Here is a 13,447-nt window from a genome sequence, read left to right as displayed (position 1 = left end):
CCCCGTCCCGGACCGGGAGCCCCGGGAGCCGCAGAGCCCGGAGCAGCCGGGCCCCGCTCCGCCGTGCAGCCGCTCGAACCGGGGATGCTCGGGTCCTCCCCAAATGGGGCGGTTGATCGCCAGAAACCCCACAGATCTCCACCCTTCCTCTGCACCTTCTGCATCTCCTGCCCTTCTGCTGGAAAGCGGCCAGCAAGATCGAGGGAAATAAAACCACCTCTCGCCCTCTCCCAGATTCTTGCGTTGATCCAGAGCCTCTGTGTAGTGACAGATCCTAATTTCAGAAAGTTTTGGGAACAAGGTGCAGCACAGACATCTGAAAAGAAACCGCATCTTCAACGCCGGAGGCTGGTATCTTTGCTGTTGTGGGGAAATCCATAACTGATTTAAGTACTGACTTGAGAACGGCTTTGCTGGTCTCCACATACTGCTTAGTCTAATACGCCCATGCGTGGAAGGGATTTCAGCATCAACACTTGCTGTGCTCCAGTGCTCTGAGGGGTTGAGGCATTTGTTTACTGGAGCATTAGCCTTGAAAAATGTACGAGACATGGGAGGAGAGACAGAAAGAGCAAGGCACAAATCTCCACAGTCCCTTTGCTGCCAGGCTCGCGTGTGATAGCTTCTCAATCTTTTATTTTGAACATGAATTTCAGGTGGGTTTAATCAGCGACCAACTAGAATTTAAAAGTGCATGTGTACTAAAGCCTTTGAGCTGTTCCCACAGCTAAAGGGAGGGAACTTAAATGGAAACAAATCAGAATAATTTCTCCCACTGAGAGCAGGCGAGGGTACATGCGGTTAGGTTGAAGCCCAGAGCCTCTAGATGTTCAGATATGTCTCTCCAGGTTTCCCCCTAGACTGCTCCAGTAAACAAAAATCCACCCCGCACAGAAGCGCTGGATTCCCTCTGCATTTTGTCCTAACTTTCATCTTGAGATTGTGGGGGCTGTATTTCTCCTGTGGGTGCTTTGTAGATTTTGTCGGTGGCAGCCCAGTGTACCTAACCCAAATTCTCTACCCTCTAAGGAGACATGAGCCATCTGATTCGAGACCAATGTGGCTGAAATGCATTCTTTCCAGTCAGCTTCCTTTTAGGATTAAACTGATGCTCATTGTTACCATGATAGGGCTAAAAAGGGAGGATTATTTCCTAGGCATGCCTTTGGAGATTACAGTTTAAACAATTCTCAGCATATTTCAGTCGGGCTATTATTCAGACTATACCTTACCCTGGTACCCAAGTAAGAAGTAGGTAGACATGAAGGCACAGTAAGTTCACCCGGGGGATTTTCCTTGTGTAAATTTTTTTTTTTTTCAGTGTGAATTAATTTTAAAACAAGTAAGAAGTAGGCAGACATGAAGGCACAGTAAGTTCACCCGGGGGATTTTCCTTGTGTAATTTTTTTTTATTTCAGTTGTGAATTAATTTAAAAGTAAAAAGGAGGCAGCTGTTGGGTGGAAAAAAACCAAAAAAACCACAACCCAAAAGCCACCATACTGTTCCTTCTCAGGGAATCTGGCTACAACAGTAGATTTGCTAAGATAGGAAGGTTGTTTAATGGCTCTGCTCCGTTCCTCCGAGCACAGGGAAGCAGCACACAACGTGCTGCCGGGCCCTGGGCCGGCCAAGGCTCCGGAGTGAATAAGCAAAGCAGCTGCAAGTCAGGTTTGAAGTGCGTTAATGGAAACCACTGCACAGCGTGTGTGAGGGCATTCGCACGTCGTAAGCTGTGCAGAGGTTTAAAAAAAGACGAATAATGGAAGACCCGTGAAGGAAAGGGCAGTGGTAACGCGGAGGGTGACGTGCAGAGGTCTTGCCAGCTGGAAATCTGGCGCCCTGGTCTTCCACAGTGGGTTCAAGGTGCTTTGGGGCAGGTCTTTGCATCTCTTTGCCTTCATTTTCTGTCATTAAACTGAGCAGAGCAATGATACACTTGCTCGAGCTGGCAAATCACTTGTAATAAATCACTCGACATATTTCACTCCTCTTCCTGTTTGGCAAACTCTCTAAAGCAAATCGGGATTTTTTTTTTGGGAAGCCATTAGTTCTCCAAGAGGTTTTATTTGTTGACTGATTGAAAGCCAGTCCCAGAACAGAGCAATTGTAACCATTTATAGATGAAGAGCCCAGCGTGAGCTATGGTTCTGCTTGGATCAGTGCGGGAGAACATTCCTCTCTGGACCAGAACAAGCTTCCCAGGATGAATATTTGACTTTAGCATCCCGCTTTTTGCAGAAGCCCCTCACAATTTGCTTTGAATATTTAAGGTTTAATGGACATTTCTGAGTGAAACTGGACTGTGTGTCAACAGTCAGGTTTCCTTAGAAAAAAAAGCAAGTATTCAACACTCAGCGCATTTGATTCTTGCTTGTATTACTTAACTCATACCACTTAAGCTCCGCAACAACTGTAAGAAGTAATTACTGGTATTCTTCTGGTAATTACAGATTGCTCAGTGGAGCACGCAATGCTGATCAGGAAGAGCAGTAAGCGAGATGTTCTGCTGGGTGTCACCACCGTCGGTACAGCCGGGCTCTGCGCATCTCGCCTCGTGCCATTGAGGCATGAGCTCTGCGTGGCCTCTGATACTTAATTCTTGAGAACAGCACTATTTCCCTGCACGGTTTATCGCTAGCCTTGCAGTTGCTTAAATCAGCCTGTGAATCTGGTTTATTCTATGTTCTTCATTGCCAAGCTTGCCTGTTACTTCTGTCAGTCAGGGATGCCTGGTTTGAATATTGGCATCAGCATGGGATCTGGTAGCAGGAATAATTCCGTTACAGCCACATTATTTAGGTCTAGTTAACACTTTAACTGGCAGACATCCTGTAATGCACACTGCAGCCAATTTTAGGGTTTTTTTCCACATAAATTAAACACCTCTTAAAGCCATCCGGATACAAGTAAATTCATGTTTTCGTGCCGCTGCAGCTGGAGGAGGTTTTAAAAGCTACTCATAGTGGCAGCAACAGATAAAAGAGCTCCGAGGCAGAATGAAATGTTTCCTCTGTTCACTTGGGGGTTGGGCCCTGTGGGTTTGGCTACTTCACAGCCTCGCTGTTGGCCCTGGGGCCAGCTCCCCCGAAGCAGGACCCTGCTGAGTGTCCCGTCCCACCCGGTGCTGCCCCGCATGCCACTAGCACCATACGCTCTCAGCCCTGTCTTTCAAAAAGTTCTTAATTTTAAGGGCCAGACGGCTGCACAAATGAGTTTTCCTTTAGCGCTTCTCACTTTCTTACCCTTGTACCTCTTTTCTGGACAGGTCCTTAGTGGACCTGGGGAAAGAGGGGAAGTTGAAAGAAATACCTGCAGTCCCAGTGCACCATCAATCCCAGCACACAGAGTCAAGGGAACTTCTTGACCTAAAATCTCAGGATTTTAACTGAGCCTGGATTGGGCACGTGAGCGAGGGGAGCCTGGGTGTGGGCCAGGCCACCCTGCAACGCAGGAGATCGAGCAGTGTGTGGTCCCGCTGGCATGGCATGGCTCTCCTGCAAAATGTCCCCTAAGCTCCGGCAGATGCCTGGGTGGATAGTGTCTGACACATGCTAATGTTTTATTTGCACAGACAGCTGGTGTGAACCCATTTATTAAAACACATGGCAGCAGGCTCTGAGCCTCCATAAACTGTCACAGCTCCGTCAGCTCCAAGTTGCTCATTTGATAGGCCAACTTCTTGGGAAGCAGGCTGGGAACTTCTCTGGACTCCCTCAGGGGTTTGGGTGGACTGGAGAGCTGCTGCTGTTCTGCTCTGCATCAGCCCACCCTGGCATGGCTGCAGCTCGCCTGTCCCCCCAGAGCCCTTATTATTATTGCTTATTATGTTTTACAAAGTCTGCTCATAGTTCAGATGATTTGTAGAGTAAATAACTCTGCACACGAAACAGCCGCTTGCCCAAGTTGGTCCTCTGCTTTCTTTCTTCCTACATTTCTTCTTCCAATGCCTTTGAAGGAATGTGCCAAAGAGCCTCAGGTCTGAAGGTGATGGGAAGGAAGGACCAGGCGATGGAGCTGGTTGACACAAGGTGCAGCCTGGCCTCTCGGCATCCATTGCCACGCTCTTTACATGCTCTTCCAAGGACATCTATTCAATTCCCATTTACCTGAGAAGCCCATGAAGTTATTCATTCCATGCACGATGTTGCAAACTCTCCCTCCCTCCATCATGGAGCACCTCAGCGGGGTGGTGTGATGGCTTTCTGCTGTGATGGCACACGGTCGGTGCTCTGGATGGCAGGGCTCTGCCCAGCGGCAGGTCTGTGGTGCCATGTAGATAAACATGACAAGCACCTCTCCATAGTACACGAAAATAGCAACCCATAAAACCTGAATTCTTTCCAGGTTTGCTGGCACATCATATCCAGGGTTAGTCAATGGCTTCAGTTCAGGAATCTTACGTTTATACTGATGTTGACTAGAGGAACTGGAGTTGGTTTCTTTTTCTTAGGTCACAGCCAAATTCCTACTATGGCTTTTAATAACAGTACAGTATTAAATCACTCACTACAGCTCCATGCAGTGATAATCCCACCCTTTGGGCCTGGCTGATAAAACCATTTTGGCTACACACACACACACACACACAGGATCTCTGCCCACCAGAGAAGCCCACGCCTGGGTGCCGCTAACCCCTCGGCAGCACAGCAAACCGGCACCTTTGTGACAGGACTGTGTCCCATGGAAGGTGTCCCATCAGGTCACGGCACTGCCAGCCCTTCAGGTAGACAAGAAAATGAAGATGCTGGTGTTTAAATGACCCTGCAGTGATGGAGAGAGACCCCATGGGGATGCCCAGCTGTGGTGGCGTAAGCATCCCTAAAAAGCTGCCTTTTTTCCATGGATCAGGCAGAGAACCCAGGGCTTTAATTCAGCCTATGCATGATGACAGCCCAGCTTGCCTAATCCCAGCCCGTTTACACTGTAGCCCATCTTGTAGCTAGATCTAAATTAAATAAGCTCTTGTGTTCATTGCTTTATATAACCACTTGGCCTGCTGTGTTTTGCCAGTTCTTACATAATTTCTTCTTTTTTTTTCCCTCAATTGATTTTAATTCACTTGATTTCTTTTTCCCTCCCCCTTCCCGAGATGTCAGCTGGAGGGATAATAAAAGAACAAGGAAATGTGGCCGATCGATTTAGCTCTTAGGTTTTCCTCTTAACAGCAGTTTGTAAAGGCAGAAGAGAAGAAGGTAATCTAGTGGTTCCTCTTCCCAGGGAAAAAAAAAACAAAACAAAACCACAAAACCTGCAGCTGCCTTTAATCTTCTTCCAGATCATTTAAAACAGCTATTTAATTGTCTTCTCCTTACTTCCCCCCTCCTTTCCCTCTAAAGGCTTTTACTATCGTCTCTGTGCAGCATCTGCTCCACTCTCACAGATGGCACTTTTGCTTCCTGATGGTTAGGAACGCTTCTGTGTCCTGCCCGAAGCATGCGTGATGAGCAGCATCCCACCACAGGGTGCGAGGGGGGGCTTTGGGCTTTGACAGTGTCACCATTGCATTTTCCCTGCTGTGAAATTGCCCCTTGCTGAGGGGCAGGGGACGGCGGGTGAGCAAAGGTGTCTGGAGAGGCTGGGGACTGCAGTGGGGTCTGGAGCTGACAGGGTGGGGAAGTCGGAGTGTTGTGGCCACCTAGCCCTACAGCAGATACCATTAGATGCCAAACCCAGCGGCCCCCGTGCTGACATCCCTCCTTTCCCACACATTAAGCAGATGAAGCTGAGTTATTATATTCCCAAGCTGTCCGGTTGCTCTCCAGTACAAGCCACTTGCGCCGTGTGAAGCTGTAGATGCTTCCAACACCCATCCTCCCTGTATCCCCATACCCTGCATCCCTCTCACAGGGGTGGCAGCACCCTCAATCTGGCATGGTAGAGAAAAGCAGATTATAAATTCTGAGCTTTCCTAGCCTTTTCCCTCCCTCTACATGCACATGAGCAGCCTGCGGTTGCTTGTCTGGTGTGACCACCTGAGGCCAGACTGGTCTCAGCTCCTGGTCCCCATCACCCTCTGCAAGAACACGTCCAAGCGGGGGACATGGGTGAGCTGGTCTCCTGGTTTCATGAAGAGGTGCCCTTCCCCAAATTTTGCTGCCTTTGTTATGGAATTTGAGTTGATAATTTTTAAATTCCCTTACGAAATGGCCTCCTCCCTAGTCCCAGACCTCTTTGAAATGCAAGCCAAGAGCCCTGCCATGAAAAGGGACCTGAGCGAGACATGGACACGGGGCCACGCGCTGCTTCTCTGCCTGGCTGCGGGCACCAAGCACCCATGCCCTCCCCTGCCTAGGCTGGGCTGAACAGCTCCATTCCATAATTTTCTGTGAGGGTGTGATCACTTGGAAAGTTTTGGGGTTTTTTTCCCTTAAATGAAGCTCTCGGGGGAGAGGGCCAGCTAACTCATCATGCTCCAATAACATCAGCCCCCGCATTTTGCCTCCCATGGATGCCATTTCTTCTATTCAATTTCAAAGCATCTTAGGTGTGGGATTAAAAAAAAAGAAAAGCTGATGATAAATCAGTTGAGCTGATGAGTTATTCAGGAAACAAGTGCTTGGGGCTGGTTTAGAAAAGGTGATGGCGATGGAGTGCTAATCCTGTCTGGGTAGCAGAAATTTCTGAGCTGCTGGTTCGTTCCCAGTATTTTCCTGCATTCAAAGTATCCGTTTTTAAGTTTTCCATGGATGGGAGGGAAATAGCAGTGAGGCAATTTTGTATCCCTCTATCCAAGTGCTCTCCTGGTGCATCTGTGCCTGAAGTCCACCTTCCCCCTCCCTGCCTGGGGTACCAGAAGCCTGTGGCTCCCCCTGCTCCTGCTGGGACAGAGGATGCTGTGGGACAGGGCTGTACCTGGCCGGGGAGCGCTGCTCTTGCCCTTGGCCTTCGGAGAGGGTACATCTGATGGGCTGGAGGAGCCGCTCGCCCATGGGTGCTTCGAGCATGTGAGATTTGCTTCTCATCTCCCATGGCTTTTTCACTTCAGTGGTTCTCAGTGCAGAGAGTGCACTGCCAGGCGCAGCGTCACGGGGGCTCTTTTCCTCCCAGGGAAAAAAAAAAAATAGAAGGAACAAGGTCTTTTTAACTGAACTTTTTTTTGAGAAAGCTCAGTGAGGTTTCTCTGAAGCTTTTAAGTTCTCAGGGACTAGAGACAATTGTCAGCTGAAAACAGAAATCAAAGAGACAAGATTTTCCTAGTGGAAATGGAAAAAAAAGAGGAAAACCGTAAACTTTCACGAAGTCTTCAGTATCTGAAAGGGGGAAAAAAGCATCTCTTTTATGCAAAGTGCTCATGAAAAACGTGGGAAAACCCTCTAAGCTATAAAGCCACACACAGAGCGAAAAGCATATTCAGGATCAGTAAATCAGAGAGGCATTGGGGTGACAGCTGAGCCGGAGGCCATGCCCTGGTTTGGTGGCATTGCTCGTGGCCATGTCGCCAGCTCCAGAAGAGCAGCCCCTCGCTGTCCTCGCAGGCAGAATCTCTTCTGGGTTACTGTTAAGACGTCAGTGTTCTTAGGTTTCCATTGTAAGTGCTGAACGAAAAAAATGCTGCCTAAAGGTTTAGATTACAGGACAACCCTGGCTAAAGTTGTTCAAAATTGGAAATATTGTATCTGAAAATATTTTAAGAAATTGTTTTCTATAAAATATGTTACTGGGGAATACATGTAAATATATCCTTGTTTCTGACATTAAAAGAAAAACAGTGTTCCAAATGTTAAAATCCAAAGCTGTGTTTTTGTATTTATGATTAAAAAATCTCGAATTTAGTAAAATTTAAAATTTGGTTAGGTATAAAGAATTCAATTAATTTTATTGTATGTTATCCATAAGTGAAAATAAGTAAATCTCCCTTGATAAAACCTTCCAGGTGTCTCTTTTTGCCAAGCGAATTCCTAAATATATAAAAAAGGAACAGGCAGCCTCGTCGGGACTGGGTATACAGCCTGATTTCAGCATTTCCCCTTCTCTTTGAAAATACCTTCTCATACTTTCCTGACAACTATTACTCCCTCTAGATAATAAAGAATAAATTTAGGGCTGCTGCTGTTACAGCCAACGTGCACTCTTGAAGCGAATGGTTTACCTTGCTTCAAGAGATTTGTTCCCTCTCCAGAGGAAATGAAGGAGATTAGCAAACACTCCCTTAGCACGTGTTATGCCCATCAGGAGACTCCTGGGATCCTGGAAGCTGTCCGAGGACCTTCATTTCAGGGACTCAGGGTGGATTTGGTTTAATCTTTCCATGCCTTCCCACTCGCCGAATGACCCCAGGAGAGATCACGCTTCAGTGCAACACTTCGGATGTGCCAGCAAGCCCTGCCTCCTGCCAATACCAGCTGTGTTTGGCACTGTCATATGTTAAAATATCGTAAGTTGTCCAGGTAGTGTTTCTTTGGGGCCAATGAAGACCTCCTGCCGCTTCACCTGGAGCACCTGCCTGACTTTTGGAGCCTGCAGGATGGTTTCCATTGCAAGAGAAAGGGCTAACACAAGGTTGTCTTCTCTGATAGATGCTGGCTTACACAGCCAATGCATGGATCTCTCATTTTCTGAGTAGGCAGTGGGACTCCAGAAGAAAGTTACAGTCTGTTTGCTCTGGTTTCTGCCACGCAATGGATGTGCTGGTTGCCTTCTCTTTGCGGGCAACCCAGCCCTGCCAGTGGGTCCTCTCCTGCCCTTGCAGGCTCAGCCTGACGGATGCTCACCCGCTGCCTTGGCTCTGCTGCTCAAGGCTTTCAGCGGTGTCTAGCGGCAGGGGAAGCAATCTCATCTCTTAACCATCTCGTTTTCTTCCTACTTTAACCTTGAAGAAAGGGGTCTACCAACTTACCAGCTTCACCTAGACCAGTGGAGCAAAGCCCTGCTGCATATCAGCCACAAACGCTTTGATGCAGGATGGCATTAAGTCAGCAGACCCCTACTCAATCAGGACTCCAAAGAGCTAATTAATACAGTCATTGCAATGCCACATCCTATGAATTGTAACATGATCAAGAACAATTCAGGTCTGCAGTGCTGAACCAAAGAAATGTGGTCTCAGTACTTGGCAGGACTGTCATATCACCTTGTTCCCTTGGAGAACTTGTTTAATAAGTCCATAACGATCTGAGTATGTTCCATACCAAATTAACCTGCTTTTCCCTCCTATTCTATGATATTTTCAAAACCATCTTATAAAAATGCACCTCACACAGCCACCGGGAAAGTTTAGCTCATCGCTCGCATCACTCTATTGATTCCTCCTGCAAAGACCTTACATTTTATCCTCATGGGGACAATTTATACATTTTAATATACTCATTTCATTCAAAAGAAGAACTCACAGGAATGAGTTACCCTCCCCGAAGCCCACATTTCACTTTTTTATCACTGTCAGTCATGGGCTTATGACATTGTCATATTTACTTGTTCCTTAATTCCAAGTACGTGAAATGTGGTAAAGCACTGTAGGAGAAAGGGGAAATGCAGGTTCAGTCTAATAAATAGATATTTGCCCTGAAGATACAGTGATGGGGTGATGTGCGCGGCCCAAGCACTTAACAGACTGCAGTCACTAAGCCGAGGGACAGACTCTGCCCCAAGCTTGGTCTCCTTCGCACGGCTTTGGCAGCTCACAGGTGCTTCCCAGCCAGCACAGGAGAGCTGTGGGATGGAAAGTCCCTCAGAAGGGCAAAAAGATATGCAGGAATTCGGTCAGAAAGCATATCACGGTGCAGCAGCCCAGCAGAGCAGGGCACACGGCCAGCCCACCAGTCCTGGTCCAGGCTGGAGACCAAGCCGTGCCAGGGAACAAACCGTGCAATACCTGAGGCTCCGAGGGGCAGAGAAAGGCACTGGGGAAAAGCAGTAATAAAGTAACTGCTAAGTTCACTGCGCCTTTGGGATATGCTTTTTTTCCTCCCCTGAAAGTCCAACTGAATTTCCTTTGCTCCCATCCTCAGCAGTGCAAGAGGAGGTGCAGGTACGGCCTCATGCCTGCACCAGCATCATGAAGAAAACCCATGAGCAGAGCGTGGGGAGGGGGAGAGGAAAGCAAAGGGACGGGGGGTTGTGGTTTTGTAGCAGGTTGGTTAAAAATAAGCTAGCAGGGTCTGGAAGCTGCTTCAGGGGGTTAGAGATGGATTAGTGAGCTGGGCAGCACCGGGCAGACAGGAGGGCACAGAGATGCAGTGTGATCTGGCATTGATCGTGTACCTTCCTCCAAATATTTGTGGTCTAATTTGTGTCCTGGGGCGGAGGGACATTTCACATTCATGCTGTCACGCTGTTCTGTGTCGTGGATACCACGGCTATTCCCAGCGGCTATTGCTAAGTTTGAAGCAAACCAGAGTAACCCCAAACCCTTCTCTCTTGTGCTCAGTTCTAGATGGTTGTTCCCACCTTGTCCTCCTCCAGCCCAGGGTCCAAACCAGGCAACGTCCTCTCACACTGAGGAGCAAGGGAGCCAGAACAACTCCCGTTTCTCAATAATTTGCAAACTGCCTGGCTCTACAAAAATCACAGTGCTGGCAGCTGTCCTGCTGCGGCAAGGTTTGCAGGGAGCGCGACGTTCCTCAGGGTGAGGGGTAAGTGTTTCCCAGGACCAAAGCCCCAACTCCCACTGCCCAAATCTCCTCCAGAATTCAGGCCATGGGCTGCTGAGGGGTCAGGTGGAGAGCAGGCGTAGTTTGTGTAGCACGAGCCGAGCCCCTGGGCCCGTGCCACCAGCCGTGCTCCTCCGAGCTCAGCCCAGGGAGAGGGAGGAGAGCTCGGCCCCAAAGCCCTTCCCCAAAGGACTTGTGCTGCAGGAGTCACAGTCCTGCCGCTGCAGCACCCTGGGTTTACTCCAGGGATTTTAATCTTAATCATCAAAAGCTTCAGCTCTTTGACTTTTATGCAGTTGAACCCATCTATCGCTTCCTGTACTCCGAGGCCAGGAGCAGTTTTCTTCAGTTATTTGCCTAAAATACGTGATGAATTCATCTCAGTGCCGTTTAGCACAAGCTTTTTGTTCTTCCTCATTGCCAGAAGACCAGGCCTGACTATGTTGCTATAATTAAGATGTTTATATATCAAATTAAAAGACTGATGCGCTTGTGGTATTTTGCTGAACAGCAGCTCCAGCAAACCTATACTCTATTCTGCCCAAGGCAAAGTGTCCACAGTACAGCCAGCACCACTAGAGTTTGGGCCGACACCACAAACCCCACCAAGGGGGTTAATTGCCCCCCCAAATGAGTTTCTCGGGGTACCGGTGATGGAACTGGGCACGGCCATTCCCTCCAGCAAGTCAGGCAGCTGACCAAATCTGTACGGTCCACTCTTAACAGCTCTCACGCTTCAGTCTGCAGCCAACAGTGGGTCAGTGCTTCACTTCAAGATGGCCTTTAATTTATTTATAACTGCATATCCAGCACTCGGTATCATATTTAATGCAAATAACATTCAAGTGAAATCCCCACTGAGAGGCACATTATGAAGATTAACAGCCTGGCTTTTCTATTACTCTGGTTTATACGCGCTGATTTGTGCTCGGTGCTTTATAGGCAAGTGTTAAGAATATTTGAATCGACATCCACATCGAACGCTGCCCTTTTGCAAAAATCAGTGCCTGAGAGCCTGCTTGTGGCTCCACAGCCTAAGGAAAGGGCTGGAGGCATAAAAACTTCTGGGAAATGCTGACATCCAGGTAGGCGAGAACCTTGAGAGGTAACCTCCGCTGGTCACGCAACAGGCCCTCTATGAGGGGTTTATTTCTTTGAATTATATAGCCCACTTTCCTTTTAAACAAGCTGTCAGGAAAATTAATCTCACCAAGTCTGAGATGACACTGAACATATTCTCATGCCCTGCAATTATCTGGAGCTGTTTTATTCCTTTGTATCTTCACGTGATGAGTTTGTCAGGTGTAATGCCATAGGCTCAGCACCTCGTTATGGGCTTTATTAATAGGCTTGTGTCTGAACTTCTGATGGGTCCTAAAAACTTCTGGGAAATGCTGACATCCAGGTAGGCGAGAACCTTGAGAGGTAACCTCCGCTGGTCACGCAACAGGCCCTCTATGAGGGGTTTATTTCTTTGAATTATATAGCCCACTTTCCTTTTAAACAATGAGTTTTGTTTTGCTTTTCACCCTGGGTCAGGCTTGCACTCCATCCAGCTCTGCAGAGAAGCGGCTTCGGGCTCCACCACACTCAATAACACAATGGGCCTTTTGCAGGATGTCGGCTCTGCGACTGGAGTCTCCTTCTCTGGAGATATTCAAAGCCTGCCCGGATGATGTTTCTCCATCCCTCCCATCCTCTGGAGAACTGGATGCCCTGCCCAGGTCACTGCCCAGTGCACTTTTCGTGGAGGAGAAATGTGACCAACGTCACATTGTGAAATGTGGCCAAACCTATTTGTTGCCAGGACAGGAATGAGTTTTGTTTTGCTTTTCACCCTGGGTCAGGCTCACACTCCATCCAGCTCTGCAGAGAAGTGACTTCGGGCTCCACCACACTCAATAACGCAATGGGCCTTTTGCAGGATGTCGGCTCTGCGACTGGAGTCTCCTTCTCTGGAGATATTCAAAGCCCGCCTGGACGATGTCCTGTGCAACCTGCTCTAGGTGAACCTGCTTTAGCAGGGGGGTTGGACTGGGTGAGCTCCCGAGGTCCCTTCCAACCCTTGCCGTTCTGTGATTCTGTTGCGACTTGCTTTGGCATCTGCTCTGCAGATGGCCATCGAGGTGCAGTTCTGAGGTGCCTAAAGGAAAGACACAAAACTCAAGGTCTAACCAGCTCCAGCCACAGCTGTGTATATTGGGCCCCTCAGCCCCTGGCCCCTGTACACTCAGTCTTACACAAACAGCATTAAAGGGTGATGCATGGAGGTATTTAAAAGAGGTGTTTAGGAACATGGTTTAGCAGTGGACTTCGTAGTGTTAGGTTAATGATTGGACTCCATGATGTTAAGGGTCTCTTCCAACCTAAATGATTCTATGGTTCCATGTGCCAAAGAGTTCATAGTCTAAATAATTATGGGCGTGATGCCGCTCCTTGCCTGTGGCATCGTACGGATACCGGCTCTGCCACTGCTGTACTTGCTGCTCACTACGAGATTGCCTCTTGTTGCAAAGGGGAAGGGAAACCTCTCCCCTTTTTCTCTAAGAGGGAGTCATGCAGCGGTGAGACCTCCCAAGGGCAGCTATTGCTCGAGCGCAGCGTTGGGGTATCGGAAGGGAATAAACAGCCCGGCTTTAACTGGAGACTGGTCAACGCAATGGAAGCATGTGCAGAAACACTGGCTGATCTACTGGTTGTTTTCCAAAAGCATCCTGGAGCCAAGCAAATACCATTTATTCTTTAGTGTCTAGTGGGAAAGGGGGTTCATTTGAAGATAGAGCACCAGCAGCTACAATAGCCATTTTTCTGAGAGTCAAAGGAAATGGCAGAAGCCTGTTAGACCTACTCGCTCCCC

General features: G+C 48.3%; 1 protein-coding gene across 1 annotated transcript in view; it reads left to right on the top strand.

Moving 5' to 3' along the window:
- NTSR1 (neurotensin receptor 1) overlaps positions 1 to 13,447 on the top strand; it is a gene marked incomplete at its 5' end in the record, with an annotated part of 59,892 nt that overhangs the window by 789 nt on the left and 45,656 nt on the right. The gene's annotated exons all lie outside the window — the stretch shown is intronic.

The sequence above is a fragment of the Egretta garzetta genome, unplaced genomic scaffold, assembly GCF_000687185.1.
Source record: "Egretta garzetta isolate BGI_Z169 unplaced genomic scaffold, ASM68718v1 scaffold158, whole genome shotgun sequence".
Lineage (NCBI taxonomy): Eukaryota > Metazoa > Chordata > Aves > Pelecaniformes > Ardeidae > Egretta > Egretta garzetta.
The sequence above is the reverse complement of the archived record's forward strand: the minus strand, read 5'-3'. Positions and strand labels throughout refer to the sequence as shown.